The 26,617-nt window shown below is 45.5% G+C and overlaps 1 long non-coding RNA gene across 1 annotated transcript; it reads right to left on the bottom strand.

The window, feature by feature from the left end:
* On the bottom strand, positions 1-26,429 carry LOC121290770. The gene is made up of 2 exons (XR_005945876.1): positions 26,337-26,429; positions 1-401 (listed from the first exon to the last, which is right to left on the bottom strand). It is a non-coding gene; the product is annotated as an uncharacterized LOC121290770 (long non-coding RNA).
* Between the last annotated feature and the right edge of the window lie 188 nt (positions 26,430-26,617).

Below are 26,617 nucleotides of genomic sequence, written 5' to 3'. Positions count from 1 at the left end.
GAGCCATCAAATATTTATTGACGTCACCATGAGTCTCTACATATAAAGGAGAGTTCAGCTCATGTTAAAAGGCACTCATTCATTTATACATATCAAGAGGTTCTGAAGAGGTTCTTCAGAGACCATTTATACTTTTCAGTAAATAATCGGCATTGAATCATACTGAAATGCCAAATTCTTCTACATTCTATTCCATATATCACTACCCAGCTGTGTTGAGGCCAACTCTGATAAAGGGAGATCTAGAATGTGATTTTCTGATCAGCCAGCAGTCTCTAAGTGACTTGTTATCACTCATATAGTCATTCTGGGTGTGTTGCCTGGCAGTCAGCCCTTGCCCGATGGGCTAATGATGTGACAGCATCTCACCAACATGTTCCAAGGATAGTGTTAGAGCATATCTGAGGAAAGAAAATGGACCAGTATCAACAAGTTTGACATCTCAGTCCTACTGTTAAACTATGTATTGACTGAAACATTTACCAAGTAAATATGAAAAGAATAAATTGGAACTATCACTGTTAAAATTGTTGGTAGTAAATCGAGGCTCCTGATTTCAGGAAAATTAAAACACAATAGAATCCATTGTTCAGTGCGCTGGTTTTTCACTGCATCTGAACAATTTGAATGTTTGCCTAAAAGGGAGTAAATAAGGAAGAACAGAAAAAATAAATAGAATGTTGTTCAGGTGATGCAACAGCAACTCATGCAGACCCAGATCATGGTCAGTTCTATTCTGGTTCTGGCAATGCTCCACTTTGGAATTTACGCAAGTTTCCCACATCCCTCCTGCCATTCAAGCAAGCAGAAAATATGAAAGTCTCTGTACAGGCTAAAATATCCAACCCAATTTATTTATTAAGGGGCTAATGACTAACAGACATAAGAAAATACTAAACAGCACAAGCATTAATTTACAATTCAAACCAAGAATGACTGTATAAAAATAATTGGTTTTATCTCAGAAACTTCTGGCAAAATTTTGAAACAACATTTCAAAGGCAAGTGTTTCTGGAGTCTGATGCATCCAAATGTACATCAGCCATGAAGCCAGAATGGTCAGAACTGCAATGATCTGCTCATTTTATACTTTTGATCCCTTTGAAAATACAGCAACCAAGCAATTGTGATTAAAGGAGAATTAGTACAGGTTCAAGCAGCATTAACACAAAATGGGGGTGTGTGAGTAGGCAGACATTAGCAGCCTTACATAAGTGAACTCCTTGCACACCCCTCTGGACAAACCAAAGCTACTTCTTTACAGTCAGTCCCAAAAATACAGCCTCACAGTCTGTGCCGCCCAGAAAGTAAACTTGCTGGGTTTGCCCGGGCTGGCTGCAAATAAAACACCTTCTTTAAAGCAGGTCCTCTGGTTAGTTTGCAAGTTCGAGACTTAGAGAATTTGCCAATTTTGTTCTGAGATTGACCCGGGAGACTACCTCTCCACAACAATTAACGAAGAATTAATGTAAATAGGTAGATAATTGGACATCCAAATCAATTTATTTGCCTTGTCTCCAACGTTTTTACTACACTGTCAACCTGAAATCAGAAACTCAGTTTCACTCTACACACAGGAACCTGGATGACGATTGTTGGTGGGTTATTCAATCATGAGAAATCCCTACCAACCTGAGCCGTTCAGTACATTCCAGCAGGGATCATTGGGATTTGATCTGAAAGGAGAATTTTGGGCAACTTTCCATCTTGCCTAGCTCATGGGACTCTAGCACCTCACTTACTGCCCTGGTCAAAGTCAACCAGCTCAGTATAGGTTGGGGATCAAGCAGTGAGTCTTCCAAGTCTGGGCAGCTCAGCTGGATCACCGACCTGTGAGCTGCTGAGGGAGTCAGTTTTTATTGACAATTGCTCAATTAATATCAGTTATCACTGTGATGTGTTCCTATTGTGAGAAACTTACTTTTAAGCCACAGATTGTACAATGTGCCCAATTGTGCTCCCCTACTGCAGGATAACCCTTATTGCAGCAGGCCACCAAATTACAGGTTAGAAGTGGTAACTGGACAAAAGCTTTAATGTAATAAATGATCTTCCATTATAATTATAGCTCGATATTGTGCAGTGCAGCATAATGAACATTAGTTTGAACTATTAAGTGAATACTGAAAAGTTACTGACTTGGTAGAAAACAGGTTTGTATGGAAGAGTCAACTTAAACCAAGTTACTGTTTGACTGACTTCTGACTAAAAGTATACCCAGGTTTTCCTTTGCTTTTAGTCAGAAAATAAAGATGTCAGTGGAACTTAGAGCTTTGTGTTAAATGAACAAGGCATGGCCTTGAAACTGTGAGAAACATCCAACAACAACTGGGCAGTGTGACAAGTCAGCACAATGCCCTTCCACAGCCTTCATCCTATCAGTCTAGGATAAATACTCATGTGCAATGAGTTTCTGGGGTTTTGGAATAAAATTAAATTAATTCAGCATAAATGGACAGAATTAGTCAGACAAACTGCAACCAAAGATGGTATGGTAAATGGAAGAGTCACATTGCTGCAGTAACTAAGGTCATGGTTTACTGGCAGCAGTATATGCTTTGGAGACTTGGACAATCTACAGCAGGCACCTCAAAGCACTGGAGAAGTGCCATCAACAGTGCCTTCGCAAGATCCAAGAAAGATGGTCCAACACTCAGTCTCTCCCAAACCAACCAGTCCAGCATTGAGGTTCTGATCATTCAAAACCAGATCCACTTGTGTGGGGCATGCTGTTTGTACGCCTGACACCAGACTTCCGAAGCAACTGCTCTACTCTGAACTTGGTCACGGCAAGAAATTCTGAGGACTGCAGCAGAAACGCTTCAGGGATGTCCTCAAAGCACCCCTGAAGAGGTCAAACATACCTGCCAACTCATGGGGACCTGGGGCTTACAAGAAACCAAAATGGAGAAGGCTCATTCAGGAAGACACCAAATACATCAAGAGACTTTGTCAGGAATGTGCAGAGGTGAAGTCGAGGCATCAAAATGAGCTCACAAACCTCCAAACAACTCATCTACCCAATCCTTCAAGCACCACCTGCCCCTGCATGTGCCAGAGTCTGTAGATTGCACATTGGACTTATCTCAGAACCAATGAACCAGAAGCTCAATCCCGAGGGGCTGCCTAAGAGGAGAGGCTGCCCAGTAAATCGTGACCTTATAAACTGCAGTAATGTGATTCTTCCATTTCCCATACCATCTGTGGGGTTAATGCATGTTTTGGGCTGTGTAAAAGGGGGTTCAACCAGGACTGATCTTGAGATGCAAGTGCACAATCCTGACTCTGAACAAAATGTGGAATTATCAATTCTGAAGCATTGACGCCCCATCACCTTGGCAAGTACAAAACAAATCCAGTGATGCTGCAGTTAACAAAAGTTTCATCGAATAATATTGAAACAAAGAATATTCAGAAGCCATGAAATTTACTGAGGTTCCAATTAGTTTACTCAATGAACCGGTGAATTAAAATATAGGGCAGAATTTTCTGTTTGTCGGTCGGGCGGCCAATTGCCATCGGAGAAACGGGCTGTGCCGCCACTTTCCGTGGGTGGGCCAATTAAGGCCCGGCCAGCGGGTAAGCGACTCCCGTGGAGAACGGGAAAACATTGTGGGGGCGGTGGTCTCAGATTGCCGGCTCCAATGGGGAACCAGCAGCCTGTGTAAAGAGTGGCCAGGCAGCCTGCTTGAGGCAGTGCACCATGGCCACTTGTGGAGAGAGGGAGGGAGGACCAATTGGACAGCAGCATGAGCAGGAGGAGGGGAGCAGGCTGCAGGAGAGGCCAGCGGGGGGGCCACTGTGCCCCCCCCGATTTTCTGATACATGCCTTGCTGTCCTCCTCCGAGAGGTGTCTCTCCGTCGCCACCTGCTGTATCCGGAGGATGAGAGGAAGAGGGCCCCCCATGTCACCAGCCAGGCGTGGGAGGAGGTGGGTGATGCTGTGAGTGCCCATGATGATGTGCAGCGCACTGACACCCAGTGCAGGAAAAGATTCAATGATTTGCTGCACTCTGGATGGGTGAGTACCATGTCTGTCAGCCATTTGACCCAGAAGGCAGCCTTAGCCTTTGAGACCCTCAACCATGTCTTGTTGTCATTACTGCAGAGGGCATCTGTCACACGCTGGGTGGGCAAATGGGTACTGACCATGCTTACATCAGCCTTAGTGGTTGAGGAAAAGATGGGTTCTCCCCGCAGCATATGTTGGTGTTTGTGGCATTTGAGTAGTCTGGGGGCAACCTGCAGGAGAGGCAGCTGGACACATATTCAGAACTCCAACACATGGCTTATTGATGATGATGAGATGGTGGAAGGGGAGCCTCAAGGTGTTTTGGCCAAGTGGCATCTGCTGGCCTTGGCGCCGTGCCTAGTTGCACCTCCTTGCCATGGGCGCTAAGACCCGTGTGTTATTCAAAGTGATGGACGCTGAATGTGTCCAAGGTGGCCGTTGGGGGAGGGGTTTGGGACCAGCCGTACTATCTTCTGGGGACTGATCACCAGTAGTGTGGACAGGAGCCACTGGAGGCCTCAGATGGGCCACTGTGGTTGGGGTGCAGCGTGCACGTGCAGAGTACATGAGCGATCTGCCCCAATAAATCCTCTTCTCTGTTTTGCAGGCAAAAAGTCACCACGATGCCCGGGAGCGCCAGAGGACTTGAGGTGGGCACACCCTCCTCTAGTGCCTCACAACCTTTGAAGAACAGGCCATGGAGCTGGGCAGGAGGCAGGAGGCTAGGACGGCTGGGGGGCGGCGAAGGTCCAGTGGCCAGCTATTTGAGGTCCACAGTCCCATCCACTCTGTTTGCCCACCATCAAACCACTGATTGTTGCTGCAATCGTTAATGCTGAAACACTGCTCATTCATAGACTGAGACATTCTGACCTGTGGGTCATACAGAAGGGACCTTCGTCCCCTTGAGGATTCACGTCTCCACCACCTTCCAAAGTCACCTTATCCCATTTGTGACCACTATCCCCATGGTCTAACATGCCATTAGATCGCTGCTGCACAGCCAAAATGTTATTGCATCTGAGGGGGTTTGGGACCTCCAGCGCCCTTCCAGCCAGTGCGCCCCACATTACTCTGTCCAAAAGGTCCTCAGCACCTCAGCTGTGAGCCTCATGGCACTCAACTTAGATAAATGCCACCACGTTACTCATCCCTGCACCAAGGGGAAATGTTGTCTTCTGCCCACCCGGTCTATGCCCCTCCTTACGGAATGAAGGGCAATAATGTGACCTTTCAATCTCCTGTGATCGACGGCAAATGTCGCTACTGTTTGCGATGTTTCCTCAGCCCCACAACTATCCAGGCCTGAATGCATCCAGGTCAGGTGCCTCTGCACTCTCCCCACTCCCATGGTTCATAACATGCCATGGGGCATTCCTGAGGCCATCTGACCAGCCTGTCTGCATGTGCGTTTAATGGTTGGGGCTCTTCTTGACTCTTTACCACCCCACCAACGTTCGTCTCCTTAGGGTCTTGAAGGGTGAGTGACTTATGAGTCTGGGGGGGAATGAAAGGTTGAACTGAATGGACACTAACTGATGCACTGTCCTTGTTGTTAATTTCAACATCACTACCAAAGCGACCTGCACGTCAACACCGCAGCCCTCCCTCCACACCTGAGGGCCAACATTTGCAACTTGTGGTCATTTCAGCCAGCCAGGCACCAGCGCAGACACACACACCTCAGTGGGGACTTTACCGTCGGCTAGTGTCCCGGGTCACAGTGGAGAAGACACATTACAATTGCTGGAGAGATGGTAGGGGCAGACAGTGCCGATGGCACCAGCAGCTAGAGGGCTGCAGGGGACGAGGCAGATGCTGAGTCCGGCACTGATGACATGCCTCTGGAGTTGTCCCCAATGCAGCAGCTGCAGGACAAGTGGCAGGAAGTGTGTTTGCATCTGGCAGGGTTGCATGAGGGAATGCTTCAGTTGCTCTCTGTGACGGAGGAGCCCTGGCAGAGTGCACGTGAAGGTTTGACCCTCAGGGCAGAGCTTCAGGCTTCCTCCAATGAGAGATTAGCGACTCTCATAGAGAGGGGCTTCAATCGAATGAAACATTTTATGATTGGGATACGCTCTGACCTGCAAGCCCTCAAAGCAGTACTGGCCACGGGTGGTTATTCCCATTGTGGGAGATGTTGTGGACACCAAGCAACGGCACTTGGTGCCCATGCATCTGTGGTGAGCAAGGAGGTCGAAAGGGACCTCACGTCAGTGCAGCAGCTGCCTGTTGTCACTGCGAGCTCCTCTCAGGGTGCTCCGGATGAGGGCAGCAGCTCCTCCTCCCCTCTGCCAGTCAATGTTTCTTCTGTTGAGACTGCGACAACTGGGGAGGTGCCAGTTCAGGAGCTGGCCACTCTCTCCCAGGCGGAGCCATCCAGGCTCCATGGACCGGTGGATGCCCATCAAGGTCATCGAGGCCAATAGGACAGCAGAGTCAGCAGGCTGTCTCACAAGCCACTCTGAGTGATGGGGCGGCACCTAGACGTAGCACCCGCAAACGTAAGCATAAGGCACCTTAGGGACTCCCCAGGTACGTCACTGGTGATTTTGTGTTGCCCTTAGTATAGGGACCCAAATTTTCCTTGTTGCAATGGAGCGTTGTTTGCTTTTCTCTTAGATAGAATAAAGTCCACCTTTGTTACCACAGCTGAGGGTCTTTTGTTTGTGGTGCATTTTTCTTTTTCACATAGTTATCATGAGTGTTTGAGTGGACATTGATGTTTCTGTACTAAGCCCTTGGTTGCAGCTGATGAGGTGGAAAGTGTAGCACCTAAGTGCCACATGTGGAAGCGCCAGGCAATGCTGCTCCTGCTAATCCATGTGTGTGGAGCTAGTTGAAGTTTTGTTGGATTAAATTGTCCCGGGTGTCCCTGCCTCCTTAGTGTAATTGCGGATCGTTGTTCTGCCCCATATCATCGCCCTTTGCTTCCTCATCCTCTGAGCCACTGCTGGAGTCATCATGTGCAGCCTCATCCACTGCATTAAGATCTTCATCATCAACTGCATCCCCCCTTTCCAGTGCCAGATTATGCAGGGTGCAGCATGCTACCACTGTCACAGAGACGCGATCTGGGCGGAACTGGAGTGCGCTCCCTGAGCGGTCCAGGCAACGGAAGCGCATCTTGAGAAGACCGATGGCTCTCTCCTCCACAGCCCTTGTGGTGCCCTGGCTCCTACTGTAGTGCTGCTCAGCTTCTGTTCTTGGATGGCGGAGAGGCGTCATGAGCCACCTTCGCAGAGGATAGCCCTTGTTACCCAGCAGCCATCCATGCATCCGAGCCTGAGCACTGAAGAGCGCCGGCACCTGGGAGTGTCTGAGGATGTAGGCGTTGTGGGAGCTGCCTGGGTACCTTGCACAGACTTGTAGAATCAGCATCCTGTGATCACACACTATCTGCATATTCATGGAGTGGAAGCCCTTCCTGTTGCCGGAGGCACCGGGCTCACCTGCTGGCGCCTTGATGGCCACATGTGTACAGTCTATTGCACCCTGGACACGGGGGAAGCCAGCAATGGCCGCAAAGCCTCTGGTTTGCTGTGTCTGACTTGCCTGGTCGCAGTGGTAGTAGAAGAAGGTCAATGCCCGTCTGAACAGAGCTTCTGTAACCTGCTTGACACAAGTGTGGACTGCTGATTGGGAGACACCACAAAGATCACCCACCGAGCCCTGGAAGGAGCCAGAGACATAGAAGTGGAGGGCAACTGTGACCTTCAGAGCCGCTGGCATGGGGTGTCCACCCACACAGTTAGGGGAGATCTCAGGGCCAATCATCTGACAGATATAGTTGACCGTGTCAGAGCCTCCTTCGGTACTGCACCTCAGTCATATTGAGGTAGCTACTTTGCCGCCTGTAAACCCTGGCAGCAGGATAGTGGCATCTTCTGTGGCCCCTTGCACCTTGGACAACCTCTTGGCCCTGTGCCTCTTGTGCCTGCGCCTGGCCTCCCAAAGGTGGCTTCCTGGAGGCTGATTGTTCAGTCCTGGCCTCCTCCTTATTCTATCGCTCCCTTCGTCCTCAGGGGAGCTGCCTCCAGTGGCGAGGTCAGAACCCATATCCCCAGGCTAAGTGGAGGCCTCTGGAAAGCTGCAGGCCTGAGAAAGTTTACTGTCTGCAGACTGGTTTCATAGTACACAAGAAGCTCTAGGAAATTGGTGAGAACTGCTAACAATCACACAGGCAACTTTTAAACACTTTCAGCAATTAAAACTTGGTGTAAAACATGAACAACCCCTCTGAATCCACATATCCTGACATTGCATTAGTTTGCTTAAAGAATCTCCTACCCGCCTGCTCGTTGGGCCCGTGCTCCGAACTGAAGTTCGCATGGGCCCCTCAAAATCCAGGACAATTGGCAAGTTAAGGGCCTTAACGATGCCTTCAATTAATGGCGGGCACGTGTCCCGCTGCTGAGCGCGCCCGCTGACCGAAATATCGCGATGCTGCGCGCTGACGTCAGCAGGCGACATTTTAAGCGCTGATGTGCAGGCTCCGCCATCTGCACGTCAGCCAGAAAATTCTGGCCATAGTAATCACTACATACCAACTTCCCGATCAAAGGTCGTGCTCGATACATAATGTCAGGGACCCACCCAGTCATACCCAGTCCTGAACACTGAATTCTGTACCAGTGAGTCAGCCAATGTTTGTGCCCTGTTCAATGAACCTGAGTGCTAAAATTGGCAGGCTGCCTTTTAAGGTAGGTGTAGCTGCTCACCTGAAACAATGCTTTCCTCCAATTCATAATTTTACCCTCCTAATTTAGCACTGGAATTCAAGCAGAAAGCAAAGAAAGAACTTGCTGGGAAAGTCATAACACAACCTCCCAAAGCGCTTCACAGCCCATGAACTGCCTTTGAAGTGCAGTCACTGTGGTAAAGTAGGATTAAGTTCAGTACAGTTGTTTAAGCAGTTGGAAATGGGAATTTTTCAGGCAAGCAGTAAAAAACATTTGGATTTTTAGCTGCTTTTAAAATTCTCTTAGTTGTTTTTCCTATACTGTGATATATTTCCAGTCTATCCCGAGTTATGCTGTGCGTACCATTCTCATTTAACAAGTCATCAAAAAACATACAACGGCCAAATAATTTATCTTAGGATTCTTTGTAGGAGCTCAACAGTTTTTAAAAAGCCTGCACTACCTGAGTTCTGGAAGGGAGATGGTTTACTTTAGTTGGAGTTTGGGGGAGGGGGTGTGGCGGGGGGGTGGAGGGTGGATGCGGAGGAGGGAGTAGGGGGAGAAAGAGGAAAGGTTTTCTCCAATTTACAGTGAAAGCTATTTTGAATACAGATAGCTTTGCCAGAACAAGGAATCTGACCTTGTGATTTCAACCAATAAACCAGAGGTGTTGTGCAATAATAACATGAAGACAGGCCAGATGATGTATGTGTTTTCACAAGGACACGGTTTGATGCAGTCTGCACGGAGTCCTGCCTACACAAAACAGACTGCAATTTATATAACAACAATGAGATGGGTGCAATTCATTCTCAGATCCTATGACAAATAAAATAGGGAGTGGGGGGTGGGGGGATCGTGAGAGGTTGGGGGAGGGGAAGAGGGAAACTATTTTCACTTAAGGGATTTTAAAACTAAAATAAAATAACTGACTTTATATCCCTATTTCCCATTAGTTTAAAATGTTTTATAAAATGCATTTTAAATGAAGGCTATTTATTTGGGGTAAGCTTTGTAGAAGGGCTAGATCTGAGATGGAAATGCACAATTCAGTGCAAGAAGCGATATTATTTCAATCTGAAGCATTGACAACCCTCACCTTGAAAGCACAAAACTAACGAGTCTCTTTCAAAATAAAAATAAACAAAATTTGATTTTACATTCTTTTATTCTTTTTCAGTTTTGGAGTGCTTCTGTGAGATCAATTGTACTTCAGTAACTCCAGTAGTTGTTAACTCTAGATACTTATTCATATTTATATATTTATCATAATATATATATTATTGGCATCAGTCCATCCTCGGGAGATGATGGAATGTGCCCTGTGTGTATGTCACTCCTGTACTGAACATCAAGTGGCTGTAGAAGCCAATTTGTGAGAGGCAGTCCCTTTTGCAGCTGGCACAGATGAATGGCACAGAGTTCAGGAGATAAAACAGCACGAGTGGAGAGACAGTCGGGAGATTGAAAACAGCACGCATACAGAAACGTACATTTCTAAACAAGCACAGGGAAAGTAAGAATTTATAGGCACAGGAGAATGAGCTGATTTGTGAGCCAGGGCAAAGAATTTCTACTTTCTACTAATCTCCAGTTTATAGTACTAATGACATAGGTAGGGAGGAGGATGTGGTCCTGCAATCAGAATTTAGGGAGCTAAGTAGAAAATTAGCAAGCAGGACTCCCAGTGCCACATGCAAGTGAGCACAGAAATAGGAAGATAAGGCAGATGACTGTGTGGCTGGAAAGATGGTGCAGGAAGGAGGGCTTTAGATTCCTGGGACACTGGGACTGGCTCTGGGGGAGATGGCACCTGTATAAGCCAGATGAGTTGCATCAGAACTGAGCAGGGACTGGGTTCCTTGCAGGGTGTTTTGCTAGTGTTATTGGGGAAGGTTTTAACTAACTCAGCAGGGGTGTGGGAATCAAGAGAGAATATTAGAAAGTAATACCAAGGTGCATGGAATGTTGGGAGAGACAGATAACACTAAGATAGAAAATAGTAAGTTAACAGATAGAGTCGGGATAAGGGAGCAAGTAATGAAGTCTAAATCAGGGTTACACTGCAGTATAGTTAATAAAATTGGGGAGTTACAGGTACAGATTACCTTGTGGGATTATAATGTTGTGGCAATAACAGAGACCTGGCTTAAGGAAGGGTAGATCTGGGTGTTAAATATTCTTGGTTACAAGGTATTCAGAAAAGATAGGAAAGAGAAAAAAGGAGGAGGATTGGCGTTTTTGGTTAAGGAGAATATTGCAGTACTGGAGAAAGAGGATGTGTCAGAGGATTCAAGGACAGAATCAATTTGGCTAGAGCTAAGGAATAAGAAGGGTGCAATTACATTGTCCAGTGTAATATATAGACCACCAGTTAGTGGGAAGGATACAGAGGAACAAATCTGCAAGGAAATTACAGAGAGGTGTAAACATCATAGAGTAGCTATAATGGGGGACTTTAATTACCCGTATATAAACTGGGATAGTGGTAGTGTAAGGGGCAGTGAGGTTCCTAGATTGTGTTCAGGAGAAGTTACTACAGCAGTATGTGTCCAGTCCAACAAGAATGGAGGCACTGTTAGACCTGGTTCTTGGGAATCAGGTGGGCCAAGTAGATCAAGTGACAGTGGGGGAACAATTAGGGGACAGTGATCATTGTATCATAAGGTTTCAGATGATGGTGGTCAATCCAGAGTAAGAATAATCAAGTGGCAGAGAGCGGACTTCAACGGGGCAAGAAAGGAGCTGGCCAGATAGACTGGGACTAAAGGCTGGTGGGAAAAACAGTAGCTGAACAATGGGCTACCTTCAAAGAGGAGATGGTTTGTGCACAGTCAATGTATGTTCCCTCAAAAGCAGATCCTATAACTGTTGCAGAATTTCAACCAGTATTGATTGGCATAGTGCTGAGTAGTCTGCTGGGACCTATGCAGGCAGCGCTGAGAGCATGTAGATTTTATTTGCTGCTGACTTTTGTTCATGAGGGCTCACCTCTTGGTTGCAGTAACTGGCTCCATTTCAGTCCACACACACACACACATGTATGCACACACACAAACCCGTCCATGCAGAAATTTCTCCTCATTTCTGTCATAAACGATCATCCCCTTATCCTGAGATTATGCCCCTGCGTTCTAGATTCCCCAGCCAGTCTACCTTGTCAAGCCCCTTCAGAATCTTGCATGTTTCAATGAAATCACTTCTCATTTTTAAACTCCAGAGAGGATAGGTTCAATTTACTCTCATTTTAGAACAATCCTCTCATCCCAGGAACCAACATAGTGAATCCTGTGTGTGGACTAAGTTCTCCCATGCAGCTCTCTAATTAGTTTATCGGCATTTAGAATTTAAACAAAGAGTTTTTTTTAAACCAATTCATTTCCTTTTAAAGGTTGGTTTTTAGAATGAGTATGGAGAGTGACACTTTCACTTCACTAATTTGTAACATCAAAATTCAATTTTCAACCGTCTTGAGCTCTTCAGGATGTCAACTTCATGAGGAGATTTTAACCCATTCTGCCCAGTGGGAATGAGGCAGGCAATTAAAATGGGGTTACTGACTATCCCATTCCTGTTCAGTTCTTGCTGGCTGCCATTTTAACTGAGGACATTCAAATCGTGGGCCTTGTGATGCCATTGAGACCCTGATGGCATTTTAATAGGCTGATGTTTGGGGCACTGAGCATTCTATTAGAGCTGGCAAGGAAGAACAGGCCCACTAAGGTAAATCAAAAATTTTCCTTTGTGTATTCAGGAAGAGCACAACTTCGTTTTCAAGATCCACAGTCAGAGGAGGGTTCAAAAATAGGAATAGACAAGGGCACACAGGAAATTAGGCACAAAGTTAAGAGCTTTGACAAAGTACCATGTAAAAGACTGGTTATCAAAATTAAGGCTCACAGAATAGGAGGGTCAGTTTTAGCTTGAATAAAAAAAATTGGCTTAAGAACGGAAAGCAGAAAGCCGTGGTAAATAGTTGTTTTTCAGACTGTAGGATGGTGTTCCCCAAGGTTCAGTTCTAGGACCACTGCATATATAATTATGCATATATAATTGACTTGGATATTGGAATACAGAGAAAATTTCAAAAATTTTCTGATGATACCAAACTTGGAGGAATGGCAAACAGTGAGGATGGTACAAATCGACTGCAACAGGGCATAGATAGGCTAGCTGAATAGGCAGACAAGTGGCAGATGGAAATTAATACAGAGAAGTGTGAGGTGATGCATTTTGGCAGAAGGGATAGGGAGAAGCAATATGGACTTAATAGCATAGCTTTAAAGGGTTTACATGGACAGAGGGTGCATGTGTAGGACAAATTGAGAGATTGGTTAGCAAAGCATATGGAATCTTGGGCTTCATAAATAGAGGCATTGAGTACAAAAGCAGGAAAATTATGCTTAACTTTTATATAGCTCTGGTTAGACTACAAGTAGAGTATTGCGTCTGGCACTGGTCACCACACTTTGGGAAGGGTGTGAGGGCCCTTGACAGGGTGCAAAGCAGATTTACCAGAATGGTTCCAGGGACAAGGGATTTTAGCTCCAAGGTTAGGTTGGAGAAGATGAGGTTGTTCTTTTTGAAGCAAAGGAGATTGAGGGGAGATTTGATAGAGGTGTACAGGACTATGACAGTTTTAGCTAATGTTCCCATTAACTGATGGCTTAAGCACTAGAGGCCACAAATTTAAGGCTTTGGACAAAAAAAGCAAGGGGATGTGAGGAATTTTTTTTTATGCAACTGGAACTCACTGCCACTGAGGGTGGTGAAAGGAGAAACGACCAATGATTTCAAAAGGAAATTGGACAGGTACTTGAGAGAAATAAACTTGCAGGTCTATAAGGGCAGGGCAGGGGAATAGGATTGACTGGATCACGCTACAGTGAGCCAACAAAGACTCAGTGGTCGAATGGCCCCCTTCTGTGTTGACATGGCTGTATTACTGAGCTTTATGGACCAAAAGTCTATGTGGTTCAGTGAACAAAAGGGAGCAGGACTTGATGTGAAATAGAATCCAAGCAGCAGAGTTTTGGATGAACTGAAGTTCATGAAGAGTGGAGGGTGGAGACTGGCCATGATAGCATTGTAATAATAGTTTAGAAGTCACAAGTGTTTGGATAAGGGTTTCAGAAACAAATGAGCTTAAGTAGATCTGAAAGTGGGCAATATTACAGAGATGGAAGTAGGCAGTCTTTGTGATGGAGATGGCATCGAAAGCTTAGCTCTGGCTTCAACAGAGCACCAAGGCTGCAAACAGTCTGTTTCAACCTGAGAAAGCTGCGAATGGGAATAGCAGGATTGGCAAGAGTTTGGAGCTTGTGTCAGGGACCAAAGGCAATGTTTTCAGTCTGTCCAATGAAACTATAGCTCATTCAAGGCTGAATGTTGGATAAGCAGTCTGACAACATAGGGGCAGTGGAGAGGTTGTGACAGGTGGTAGAATTCAATGTTGTCAGTGAATATCATTGATTTTGCTGCTGAGGGGCAATGCGTAAATGAGGGACAGGAGAAGTGCCAAGGATCGATCCTTGGGGGACCAATGTTGTGGGGGCAAGAAGGAAAGCCATTGTTGGAGATGTTGTGGAGAATTTTATGCCCCCCCCCCCCCCCCCCCTCACCCCCCCCTCCACCGGCGTATTTGAAGGTGGGAGGGGGCATGTAAAATAAAACAGGCGGCTAGCCCACCACCTTCCCACCCACCCCTGAGCTTTCCACCATATTACAGTGGGCAAGAAAAGCTTCAGCCAGCACCACTGCACTCCTCCCCACCCCCACTCTTAGGTCTATTGAAGCCCTTAATCTGCCAATTAATGGCCAGTTAAGGGCCTCTTTTCATCTCTATAATACAGCAGGGAGGGGAAGGCAGAAGGAAAATGGCCAGCCTGTAAAAGGTGGGAAGAAAGGTGGTATCTCCTTTGGGGATTACCCTGTGCCCCTTGGGGGGACCTGTCCCCCAAGATGATAGCCGCCCTTTGTGCCTCCCCGCGCTGACCTCTCGAGTGCAACCTCCTAACCCTTCTCCCCTCCCTTGCTAGGGCCCCCAATCGCTCCCTGACAAAAGACCCCGAATTTACCTTGAAGTCTGGTATCTACAATCCAGTGGTTATGGTACTGGGCTTGTAAACCCAAGATCAAGAGTTCAAATCTCACAATGACAAACTATGAAACAATGTAACTTCATCTGAAAAATAGATTGGGACTCTTTTGTAGTCCCAGCAGCAGCCACTACTGTGTTCTGGTGCTGCTGGGACTACTCTCTAATCAGCTTCAAAAACAGAATTACCTGGAAAAACTCAGCAGGTCTGGCAGCATCGGCGGAGAAGAAAAGAGTTGACGCTTCGAGTCCTCATGACCCTTCGACAGAACTTGAGTTCGAGTCCAGGAAAGAGCTCGAACTCAAGTTCTGTCGAAGGGTCATGAGGACTCGAAACGTCAACTCTTTTCTTCTCCGCCGATGCTGCCAGACCTGCTGAGTTTTTCCAGGTAATTCTGTTTTTGTTTTGGATTTCCAGCATCCGCAGTTTTTTTGTTTTTATCTCTAATCAGCTTGGCCGGCAGCTCTCAAGGGCAGAACTTCCCATCTCTGAGGGGCAGATGTCCCACTCTCAGCTCATTAAGGCCGTCCCCAGTATATTATTGCTGCAGGGCAGCCCTTTCTAGACTCCGCAAGTCTGTTAGACTTTTCTACTGGGGAGGGGAGCATTACCCCCCCCCCCCCCATCCCCCAATAAAATTCACCCCGTTATGGCTGTGATTTGATAGGTAAATGAGTGCAACCATGTGAAGTCAGTCCCACTGAGCTGTGCAACGGAGAAGAATTGTTGGAGCAGGATGGTGTGGTTGATTGACCATGTCAATGGCTGCAGAGGGGTCAAGGAACACACGGCGGGGGTAGGGCACCACTCTTGCAGTCATAAAAGATGTTTGTGAGTTTGAGGGACAAAGCCTCCTTTAACATTTGCCACTGCTGAAAATTAGGGACCTTGTATGAATTGAATAAAATGGCTGCTGAAGTTTGAAACATTTTGCAAGTCATTATGTTTGAACCACAGCAGGAAACGTCTGCTTTCAGGGGTCTCCTCGTCTTAAGCACTGTGCTTATAAACGTGTGGAATTGATTGCAGGAATGCTTTCACCACCGATCCAATCCAGACCATATTCCTTACATTGAGCATGGATTTGTTTTCACAGAAAATGTGTAATTAGGAATTGATTCATGCTTTTACATAGTGAAATATATATATACACACAAAATTACACATCCACCACCTCACCGTGGTTTTTTTTGGAACAGAGGCTCTGATTTCTAATTATGCTTGAAGAACTAATCAGAAGTATAACCCCCATTGTCTGCTGCAGTGGTAATCTCTTTGTACAGCATTCTGTTTCATTTATGCCTCAGTTTGGATAATAACTGGAGTTTTATGTTGTCTAGAGCTGGCTGTCAGCTCCAAAACTGAAAATTTTAGGTGCTGTTTTTAACAATTGGTGCTGCCTGTGTTTAATTACTACGAGTAAAAGCAGAAAGTACAAGTTACAACCAGAAAATTTTTAAAAACAGGAACCAACACCTGCACAATTTTAAGAGAGAAAAAAAATGTTTACTCGCCTGTCACTTTGCCAGAATGGAGATTATCGAAAAAGGACATTTGGTTTAAGAATCCAAAATAATGAGTGATATGTTTGGGAATGTAATAAAGTGAAGCTGTTCTGAGCTTGTTTTTAGGAAGAAAATGAAAGGCTGGAAGGAGTTTTTGTATATCCAGTACTGCTCTCGCAGAAATACAATATGCATCAAGAAACACAAGTAAATAAAATAAGATCAAAATTTATATGAACCTCTAGGCACAGGTATTATGACACCATCTTATATAGATATTTCTATACCACATTGTGGGTTTCATTATACTACTCTACAGGAATTACTCAACTATTCTGTTTAGTTATCACTCTACTACTCCAAGCAGATGTTACTTTACCACCATTTGCAGATATTGACCCTACATAAGCACTGCCAGATCACTCTGTGTAGTTGCTGCTGGGTTCTCCACACTCCCCCCCCCACCCCCCAACCCATCTAGGCACCACTGGATTCATCCATGTACCACTGGATCCACCCCCAAGTAGGTATCACTGGATCACTAGGTTTTTTTTTATTCCTTCATGGGATGTGGGTTTCTCTGGCTGGGCCAGCATTTATTGCCCATCCCCAATTTCCCTTGAGAAGGTGGTGGTGAGCTGCCTTCTTGAACCGCTGCAGTCTCTGTGGTGTAGGTACACCCACAGTGCTGTTAGGGAGGGAGTTCCAGGATTTTGACCCAATGACAGTTAGGGAACGGTGATATATTTCCAAGTCAGGGTGGTAAGTGACTTGAAGGGGGACTTCTATTGGGTGGTGTTCCCATCTATCTGTTGTCCTTGTCTTTCTAGATGGTAGTGGTCATGGAGCTGCCACTGAATCCCCATATGTAGGTGTGACTAGATTTCTCCCCTCCGTAGGCATTATTAGATCTCCTTATGTAGAAGCTACTAGAGCTTTACATGTAGATGTCACTGGATCCCTCTATGTAGGCATTACTAGATCACTGTATGTAGGCATTACTGGATTTCCCTATATAGGCATTACTAGATCACTATATGTGAGTGTTATTAGACAACACACCCCCACTGTTACCATTACAAAATCACTGAATGTGTTACTAGATCCCCTGCATTTGCATTACTGGATCACTATTTGTGTCACTAGATTCCCCTACGTAGAAATGGCTAGTCCTAGGTACCCCCAGGTAGGTGTTACTGGATCACATATTTTGCAATGAATTATTTGCTGTCTAGATTCTCTGATGTTCTTTCCTGTCCCTCAGGTTGCCAGTATACTGTTCTGCCAATTTAAGACTTAAAATGTTTGATGCTTTTAATACCATGTTATTATTTAGAATGTCATCTTTATGTACGAGAAACCCAATAAAACTTCCAAAAAAGGAAATAAAATGTTGCCTGCTTGTTTTATAATCAAACATTGGAGTGGTGCCAGTTCACAACAAGACTAGTCTCTACAGTTGTTGTGTACACTGTGCGTGTTTCTCTTCCTCTCTGCTTCCATATGACTGCAGATTCATTCCCATTCCATCCACAAGCTCGATCAGTTATGCCTTCTGGCTTGTCCCACTAAAGAAAGGATCCTTACACAAATGTACATGAATCAACAGCCAGACAGCAGCTGGCATAATTACATTATTTCTTCCTTAGGTCCAAGTTCTTCTTTAAAGAAGTCCCCAGTTCTGACTCTCCTCTTGTGAAGCTGTGGCTCTTGCTGGACTGTGAGTTCTATAGACACCAGAAGTCCTTTTCCAAGTGCATATTTTTCATGTGAGCCAAATGGTGAGGGTTGGATCTTTTGAATGAGAGCCCAGAAATCCATCAGGGTGCTGAAACACCTGAACCCCAGGGAAAACGTTGCTTGACTAACAGCTCCGACTTTCTGACCACTTTACATGAGCAGGCTGATTAAAGCCCGCCTAGTGTAACATATGCCCATAAGCGCTGAGTGCTCCCTGTGCGGGTGGGGGTGGGGGTCCCTGAATCAGGGCCTGCGCTCTTTTGCTCTTTTTAAGTTTTAAAAATCTAAATAAAGAGAAGAAAACATTTTAAGACATGTCCCCTCAGCAGGGACTAGTCAATGAATTTTTATCAAAATTTTTATTCAATTTATAAACACTTCATGAAACCTCATCCCGCCCGTGGATGAGGTTTGATGAAAAATGCGAAGGCCACCTGGGCTCTTCGCCTGCCCGCCAACCTTAAGGTTGGACAGGCAGCTCAGTTTATTAGTTTAATTAGTTTTTAAATGGCCTTAATAAGCCTTTGACAGTTTGGTGGGCACCCAGCTAACTCCGCTGAAAATCTAAATGACGCGCAGTGACGTCGGGATGCATGCCCTACATCATCCCGTGTCAGTTTATGCCTCAGTGAGTGGGCCTCGCCCCCACTCGCCGAGCCGAAAATTCTGGCCACAATATTTATTTACACAAGATTTTTAACACAAGAATTTTCAAGTGCTTGTTCTTTCTGCTATTGATACTTTAAAGGCTCTGGATCATTGACATTTATATTGTCTTATAGTAAAATTTTTTTTTCAAAAAAGTGAAAATTATCAATGAATAACTATTTTGTTACATCCTTTTTTTACATCCTTTCGTCAATATAGGGTTCATTGGTTCTGTACAATGTCTAGTGGTTGAATGGGCTTGGAAGTGCCATAGCTTGGTGTGGGGAGCATGAGGGGCCATAGGGGGGTATGTGGGAGGGATACCTTGCCATGGGGGTTGGGTTGGAGCATGATGTGGCATGATTGGGCATGGGGAGTGTGTGGGGGGGGGGATGTCTGAAAAGTAACTGGGACGAGTGCAGAGACAGGCCTTTTAAACAGTCCATTTCTGCACCCAGCCCCTGTGGTTGCTCCGAATTTTTCCCAGGTTGGCTGACTTGACTGCAGCCCTCATCCGCTTCCCCGGCTTGAAAATTCCAACTTTCCTTGCTCTCCCTTTCAAGGCGGACGGACCGAGCCGGGAATTTTTCCATGTCCCAAGACCCACCTCGAGGATAAAAATCCAGGCCGCCATGTCCTTTAATATTTATCGTTTTAAAGCAACTATCATAATTTTTTTCTAAAATAATTCATGGGCTCGGTTTAACAAAGGTTTACTGCACAGAATCCCACTTTGTAACAACCTTCTGCATGCTGACTATTTTTTTTAAACCAATCTGAAATTATTTTTGTTATGTTGTGATTTAATTTGTACCCTTTTTTTGAGTATTCTTTGTATCCTTTTTATAATAGGGCATCCAAGATTATACACAATACTTCAAGTTTACAATACCTCCTTACTTTTGTATTCTACATCTATGGATGCAAAACTAAAGCTTCCATTAACCTTGTAATCTGCTCATTCTTCCATCTTTAATGAACTGTGTATGGCCAGGTCCCACTGTCACATGACTCCATTTAAAATCTTACCACTTAAAGTAACTTTCTTGACCTTATTTTTATTTCCAAAATATATACTTCACGTTTTTCAAAGCTGAATTGCATCTGGCTAGCTTACCTAGGTCTTCTTGCAGTCTTCCATTAGCCATATCCCTCACCCCCTTCAACCCAATTCATAAGTCCAGGTCATTTACGTGCACATATTAAATAAGAGTGCCTCCAACACATAATCCTACAAAAGATCACTTGCCATATGTTGCCAGTCCAAGAAAATTCCTTTTACTCTTTGCTTTCTGTCCCTTGACTGTCACCCAATCCAGGTGGGAACATTCCCCTTAGTTTTGCATGCCATTATTGCTCCCATAAGTCTTTCATTTGGTATCTTGTCAAATGCTTTTGTCAAATGCACAGAAACCACATCCATTCCTTCCCCAGAAATTTCTATTTGGTTGCTGCATGTCCTGCGTTTGAGGAATCTGTGCTGTCTTGCCCTGATTAATTTGTGTGCTTATTAAGAATAGTTGGCCTTAATTTCTTATCGTCTCCCTGTCTTTTGAGAAAGGAAGATCACATTTGCCGTCATCCAGCCCACTAGCATAATTTTCCTTTCCACGTAGCCTTAGACAATTATAATCAGATCCTCCACCATTTCCTCCTTAACCTTAAGCACTTTGCAATATGCTTTTCTCAGATTATAGAACAGGGACGTAACAAAATTCGTGCTGCATGAGATGCTCAGCAAAATTAAACGTGTCAACAGCCATAGCTCAGTCTTAGCTCTCACACCTGTATTAGCTTTGGCTCAGTGGTATTTCCCTCACCACACTTAGCCATGGCTCAGTGGTACTTCTCACCTGTATAAGCCTTGGCTCAACGTTAACTCTCTTGCCTGTATCAGTCATGGCTCAGTGGTAGCGCTCCTGTTTGAGTCAGAGATATGGCTTTAAGTCCATCTCCAGAGTTGAGCACATCATCTAGGTTGTGCAGCATGAGGGAGACTGAGATCAGAAAAGGCTAGGTAATGGTAGCGCTGACTGCCCAATATTTCCCTCATTCTCCATCGCTATCCTGTCCTATTTCAGGCAGGATGGTGAAGGAAAATCCAATCATTTCTGTGAGGTAGTGCTACCCTATCAGAGATGTGGCTTTTCAGATGAGGCATTAAACCAAGGCCCCATCTGTCCTCTAAGGCGGAGGGTACCATTCAAAGGAGAGCTAGGGAGTTTTCCCATGTCGTAACTAACATTTATCCTTCAAACAACACTGAAAAACAAATTAACTGGTAATTTATTGCTGTTTTTGGGATCTTGCTATGCACAAATTAGCTGCTGTGCTTCCTACATTACACTGGTGACTACACTTGAAAAACACTGCATTGGCTACAAAGCATTTTCGAGCTTCCTGAGGTCTTGAAAGGTGCCAAATGAAAGTCAGGAGTGTGATGGCATATTCTTCACTTGTGTGGGCGAGCGCAGCTCCAACAACACTCAAGAAGCCTGATACCACCCAGGACAAAGCAGCCTGCTTGATTGGCACCCCATCCACCACCGATGCACAGTGGTAGCAGTGTGTACCATCTTCAAGATGCACTGCAGCAACTCATCAACTCTCCTCTGACAGCGTCTCCCAAACCCACAGCCTCTATCGGGCTGGAGATACATGGGAACACCACCACCTGGAAGTTCCCCTCCAAGCCACTCACCATCCTGACTTGGATGTCACTGTTGCTGGGTCAAAATCCTGGAACTCCCTCCCTAACAGCAGTGTTAGTGTGAATCTACATTTATATTGCTTCCTGGAACAACAAATCCATAGAGGTTGATTTGGATTTAATTTTGGGTGTTCATTTTAAGATTTAAGATTAGTAGATACATAAAAAGGTATCAATGTAGATCCACCAACAGTTACCAACCCACAGGTCTTTTTCTTCCCCAATTCTTATACTAGCTACAGATTTTTCAGAACATCTCCTGAATGATACAGTGGGTAAAAGACTCCTATCACTTCTAGATTTGCATCTGTATCTGGTTGTGGCTAACTTAAAATCCATGCAACAGTAAATCTCATACATCAGAAGACTGCCGCACCAATTCAAGATTGGCCTGTTGTAAACAGCTAACAAGGCCCCCTCCCAGAGAAGGGTTGAGCAAGTGTATAGCCATAACTCCAGCACAGTGCAACCCACAAAACTATCTCCAGCTGAATTGCAGAGAGTTGCTTGTTACTGATGTGATCCTGGTGCTCCACTATATACCTGAATATTACAGCACAAGGCAGACATAAAGTGTTGACTCCAAACTACAAATACCTATGTCCAAGTGCACAACTTCAACACACTAAACTCTATCCTACTTCTTTTGAAGGTACAGAACTCCTAATGTAGCACAACATGTGTAGTATTTCATCCTGAGCAAAGACAAAAGATCCCTAATTTAGTCCTTATGTTTGCACTGCTCATAAATAATCAGTCTGGCATATGTAAAATGTGTAAAAAATGTTGGGTCATTTCTAGTAAAGATTGTATTTTACATAATAAAACGTTCATATTTAGATTCAATTGTAGTGTGTAAAATTCAATGGCATAGGATACAAACTTCACAAATTAATCATTTTAAAATCAGCCTTCAGAAACCCTGATCTAGGTATTTTTAGATTTAAACTTGATATGCAATTGTCAGCATTAAATCTCTTGGGGATTTAGTCATGTCTGTCACTAATTAATTATCTATATATAACTAGAGGATCTTGTGGTGCAGTGGGTAGTGTCCCTACCTCTGGGTTCAAGTCCCACTTCAGGACTTAATGGCTACAGAAGGCGCATTCATAATGTGTCCAAACAGGTTGATTGTAAATCCTTCCAATACACCTGAGGGCAGGCAGTAAAGAGCGTGAGTTGGTCAGCCATACTGCAGAAGGCAATGGCAAACCACTGCAGTACTTTGCCAAGCATAATGATGGACCAATCTTGGAAGTCCATGGTTGCCAAGAGGGCAGTGTACGTCGAGGAGGAGGATGTATAACGCGAGTGAGAAGATCTGAATACTTTTGAGCAACAAATTGCACTTGTACAGCATCTCTAATATGGAAAAAATGTCGTGAAATGTAATCAGATTTAAAGCAGAGCTGCCAGGCAGCATGCCTGGGTACATAGCAATGCAGGAATAGAGCCGGCCAGTTAACACCTCAAGCTTGTTCTGCCATTCAATGTGTAACTCAGAGCTGATGTCGCATCACTGCATCTGCTGCCTTTGTAATTTCAGGTGGCACAAGTCACAGGTTTGGAAGTACCTTTAAATAAGCCCTGCAGACTTTCTGCATCCTGTATATAGGACACAATACAATCACAGCACATAAGTGGTGGATTGAGCAGATAGTTGAGTTGCCAATCAGGTTGGGTGGATTGCCCTGGAAAGGAGCTCTGAGTACTGAGGTTGGAATGGGCAAATCCCAGGTCACAAGCCCAAGGCTTCAACCATTACCGTGCTGACCATGACTGCCTTGAGATCCAGGCTGCCCTCGGTTCGCTCTCTGCCTGATGTTTCTCACTCAGATCCCATCCCAGTGAACCCCAACCCCCAGTCCCGGTCTGTTCTTAAGCATTGGGGTGGGTCATACTGGACCCTTCACACAAGTTGTGGATTTAAGTTTTAGTTTGGGGGCACAGCCGGTTTCCTGGCTGTATAACAGTCTGCTGCTAAACAAGCTCTCTCATAGGGAAATAAAAGGAGAAGATACTGGGGACATGAAATCAGCAAGTTAGGCAGCATCTGTGTGGAGAGAGAAACAGAAATAATGTTTCAGGTCTGTGATCTTTCATCAGAACTGGGAAAAGTCAGAAATGTAATAGGTTTTTAGCAGGGGATGGGTGGAACAAGGACTAAAGGAAGGTTTGTGATATGGTGGAAAATGGTTCCATGGTTCTAAGATAGGAGAGATTGAATAACAGAAGAGTTAGTTTTCCAGGATAAAAGGGAATGATGATGGGGCAAGAAAAGAAACAAAAAATGTGTCTAGAGCAGGAGTGCTGTTAATTCCTCTTGGGAAGTGAGTGACGATTTAAATCAAGGAAAGCAAGGATGGTGGGGCAGGGAATAAGTCAGAAGCATAGAGATGTGAAAGGCAATAGTTTGGGGATCAGGGTTGGATTGGGAATTTGGGGATCGGGAGTTTGGGGATCGGGACTGGATTGGGAGTTTGGGGATCGAGAGTTTGAGGATTGGGAGTTTGGGGATCGAGATTGGATTGGGAGTTTGAGGATGGGGGTTGCATTGGGAGTTTGGGGATCGGGATTGGATTGGGGGTTTGGGGATCAGGATTGCATTGGGAGTTTGGGGGTCGCGATTGGATTGGGAGCTGTGGGGATCAGGATTGGATTGGGAGTTTGGTGATCAGGACTGGATTGGGAGTTTGGGGATTGAGAGTTTGAGGATTGGGAGTTTGGGGATCAGGATTCAATTGGGAGTTTGGGGGTCGTGATTGGATTGGGAGTTTGGGGATTGGGATTGGATTGGGAGATTTGGGATTGGGATTGGATTGGAAGTTTGGGAATGGGGATTGGATTGGGAGTTTGAGGATGGGGATTGGATTGAGACTTTGGGGATGGGGACTGGATTGAGAATTTGGGATGGGAATTGGATTGGGAGTTTGGGGGTCACGATTGGATTGGGATTGCATTGGGAGTTTGGGGAACGCGATTGGATTGGGATTGCATTGGGAGTTTGGGGAATGCGATTGGATTGGGAGTTTGGGGATTGGGGTTGGATTGGGAGTTTGGGGATCGGGATTGGATTGGAAGTTTGGGGGACGCGATTGATTGGGAGTTTGGGAAACACAATTGGATTGGGAGTTTGGAGATCGGGATTGGATTGGGAATTTGGGGATGGGGATTGGATTGGGAGTTAGGGGATCGGGATTGGATTGGGAATTTGGGGATGGGGATTGAATTGGGAGTTTGGGGGAATCTGAGGTTTGGGAATCGCCATCAACCCCACATTGTATCCTGCTGCCAACAGATATCTTCACATCGATAAAAGCAAAATACTGCGGATGCTGGAAATCTAGAACAAAATCAAAAATACCTGGAAAAACTCAGCAGGTCTGACAGCATCTGCGGAGAGGAACACAGTTAATGTTTCGAGTCCAAATGACTCTTCATCAGAACTAAGGAAAAATAGAAGACAGGTGAAATATAAGCTGGTTGGGGGGGGGTACAGGTAGAGCTGGTTAGAGGACCAGTGATAGGTGGAGATTGCCAAAAGATGTCATAGAGAAAAGGACAGAGAGGTGTTGAAGGTGTTGATATTATCTAAGGAATGTGATAATTAAGGGTAGAAAGGACAAGCAAGGTACAGATAGCCCTAGTGGGGGTGGGGTGGGAAATCGAAATAGGCTAAAAGGTAGAGATAAAACAATGGATGGAAATACATTTAAAAATAATGGAAATAGGTGGGAAAAGAAAAATATATATAAATTATTGGAAAAAGGGGGATCAGAAAGGGGGTGGGGATGAAGGAGTGAGTTCATGATCTAAAGTTGCTGAACTCAATATTCAGTCCAGAAGGCTGTAAAGTACCTAGTCACAAGATGAGGTGCTGTTCCTCCAGTTTGCGTTAAGCTTCACTGGAACATTGTAGCAGGCCAAGGACGGACATGTGGGCATGAGAGCAGGGTGGCGTCAAAAAGGCAAGCGACAGGGAGGTCTGGGTAATGCTCACGGACAGACCAAAGGTGTTCTGCAAAGTGGTCACCCAATCTGCATTTGGTCTCTCCAATATAGAGACTGCATTGGGAGCAGCGAATGCAGTAGACTAAATTGAGGGAAATGCAAGTGAAATGCTGCTTCACTTGAAAGGAGTGTTTGGGCCCTTGGACAGTGAGGAGAGGGGAAGTAAAGGGGCAGGTGTTGCACCTTCTGCGGTTGCATGGGAAAGTGCCGTGGGAGGGGTTTGAGGTGTAGGGAGTGATGGAGGAGTGGACCAGGGTGTCCTGGAGGGAACGATCCCTACGGAATGCCGACAGGGGGTGAAGGGAAGATGTGTTTGGTAGTGGCATCATGCTGGAGTTGGCGGAAATGGCGGAGGATGATCCTTTGAATGCGGAGGCTGGTGGGGTGATAAGTGAGGACAAGGGGGACCCTATCATGTTTCTGGGAGGGGGAGGAAGGTGTGAGGGCGGATGCGCGGGAGATGGGCCGGACACGGTTGAGGGCCCTGTCAACGACCGTGGGTGGAAAACCTCGGTTAAGGAAGAAGGAGGACATGTCAGAGGAACTGTTTTTGAAGGTAGCATCATCGGAACAGATGCGACGGAGGCGAAGGAACTGAGAAAATGGGATGGAGTCCTTACAGGAAGCGTCAACACCTCTTTGTCCTTTTGTCTGTGACATCTTCTGTCTATCTCCACCTAACACTGACCCTCTATCCAGCTCTACCTGTCCCACCCACCCCACCTTTAAACCAGCTTATATTTCACCTCTCTTCTATTTTTCCTTACTTCTGCTGAGTCATTCGGACTCGAAACGTTAACTGTGTCCCTCTCCGCTGATGCTGTCAGACCTGCTGAGTTTTTCCAGGTATTTTTATTTTTATTTTCACATCGATGTCAGTTTAAAGTCACCAGGAGCAACAGAGAGAATCAGAGAATCAGATCTGACCGGGAAATTCGGCTCCGATTCCATCCCTGAAAAAATCCAACAGCACTCATTTCCAAAATGGACCCCAGCCCCCCGACACCTTCCACTCGACCGAGCGAAAGGCCGGAAATACCCGCCGTTGTCAAGACGCCGTTTCCGGTGTGGGTGGGGGGGGCGGAGCTACCCCGGTGACGTGAACCGTTGCGCGCGCAGCCAGGGCAACGGTGACGTCTCAAAGGGAGTGAGGAGGGAGTGGGAGGGGGTGTTCCCCGGGATTCCCTCGCTCTGGTGGTTACAATGTC

The sequence above is a fragment of the Carcharodon carcharias genome, chromosome 18 (assembly GCF_017639515.1).
Source record: "Carcharodon carcharias isolate sCarCar2 chromosome 18, sCarCar2.pri, whole genome shotgun sequence".
NCBI lineage: Eukaryota > Metazoa > Chordata > Chondrichthyes > Lamniformes > Lamnidae > Carcharodon > Carcharodon carcharias.
Note: the sequence above shows the minus strand (reverse complement) of the source record. Positions and strands in the feature narration are given on the sequence as shown.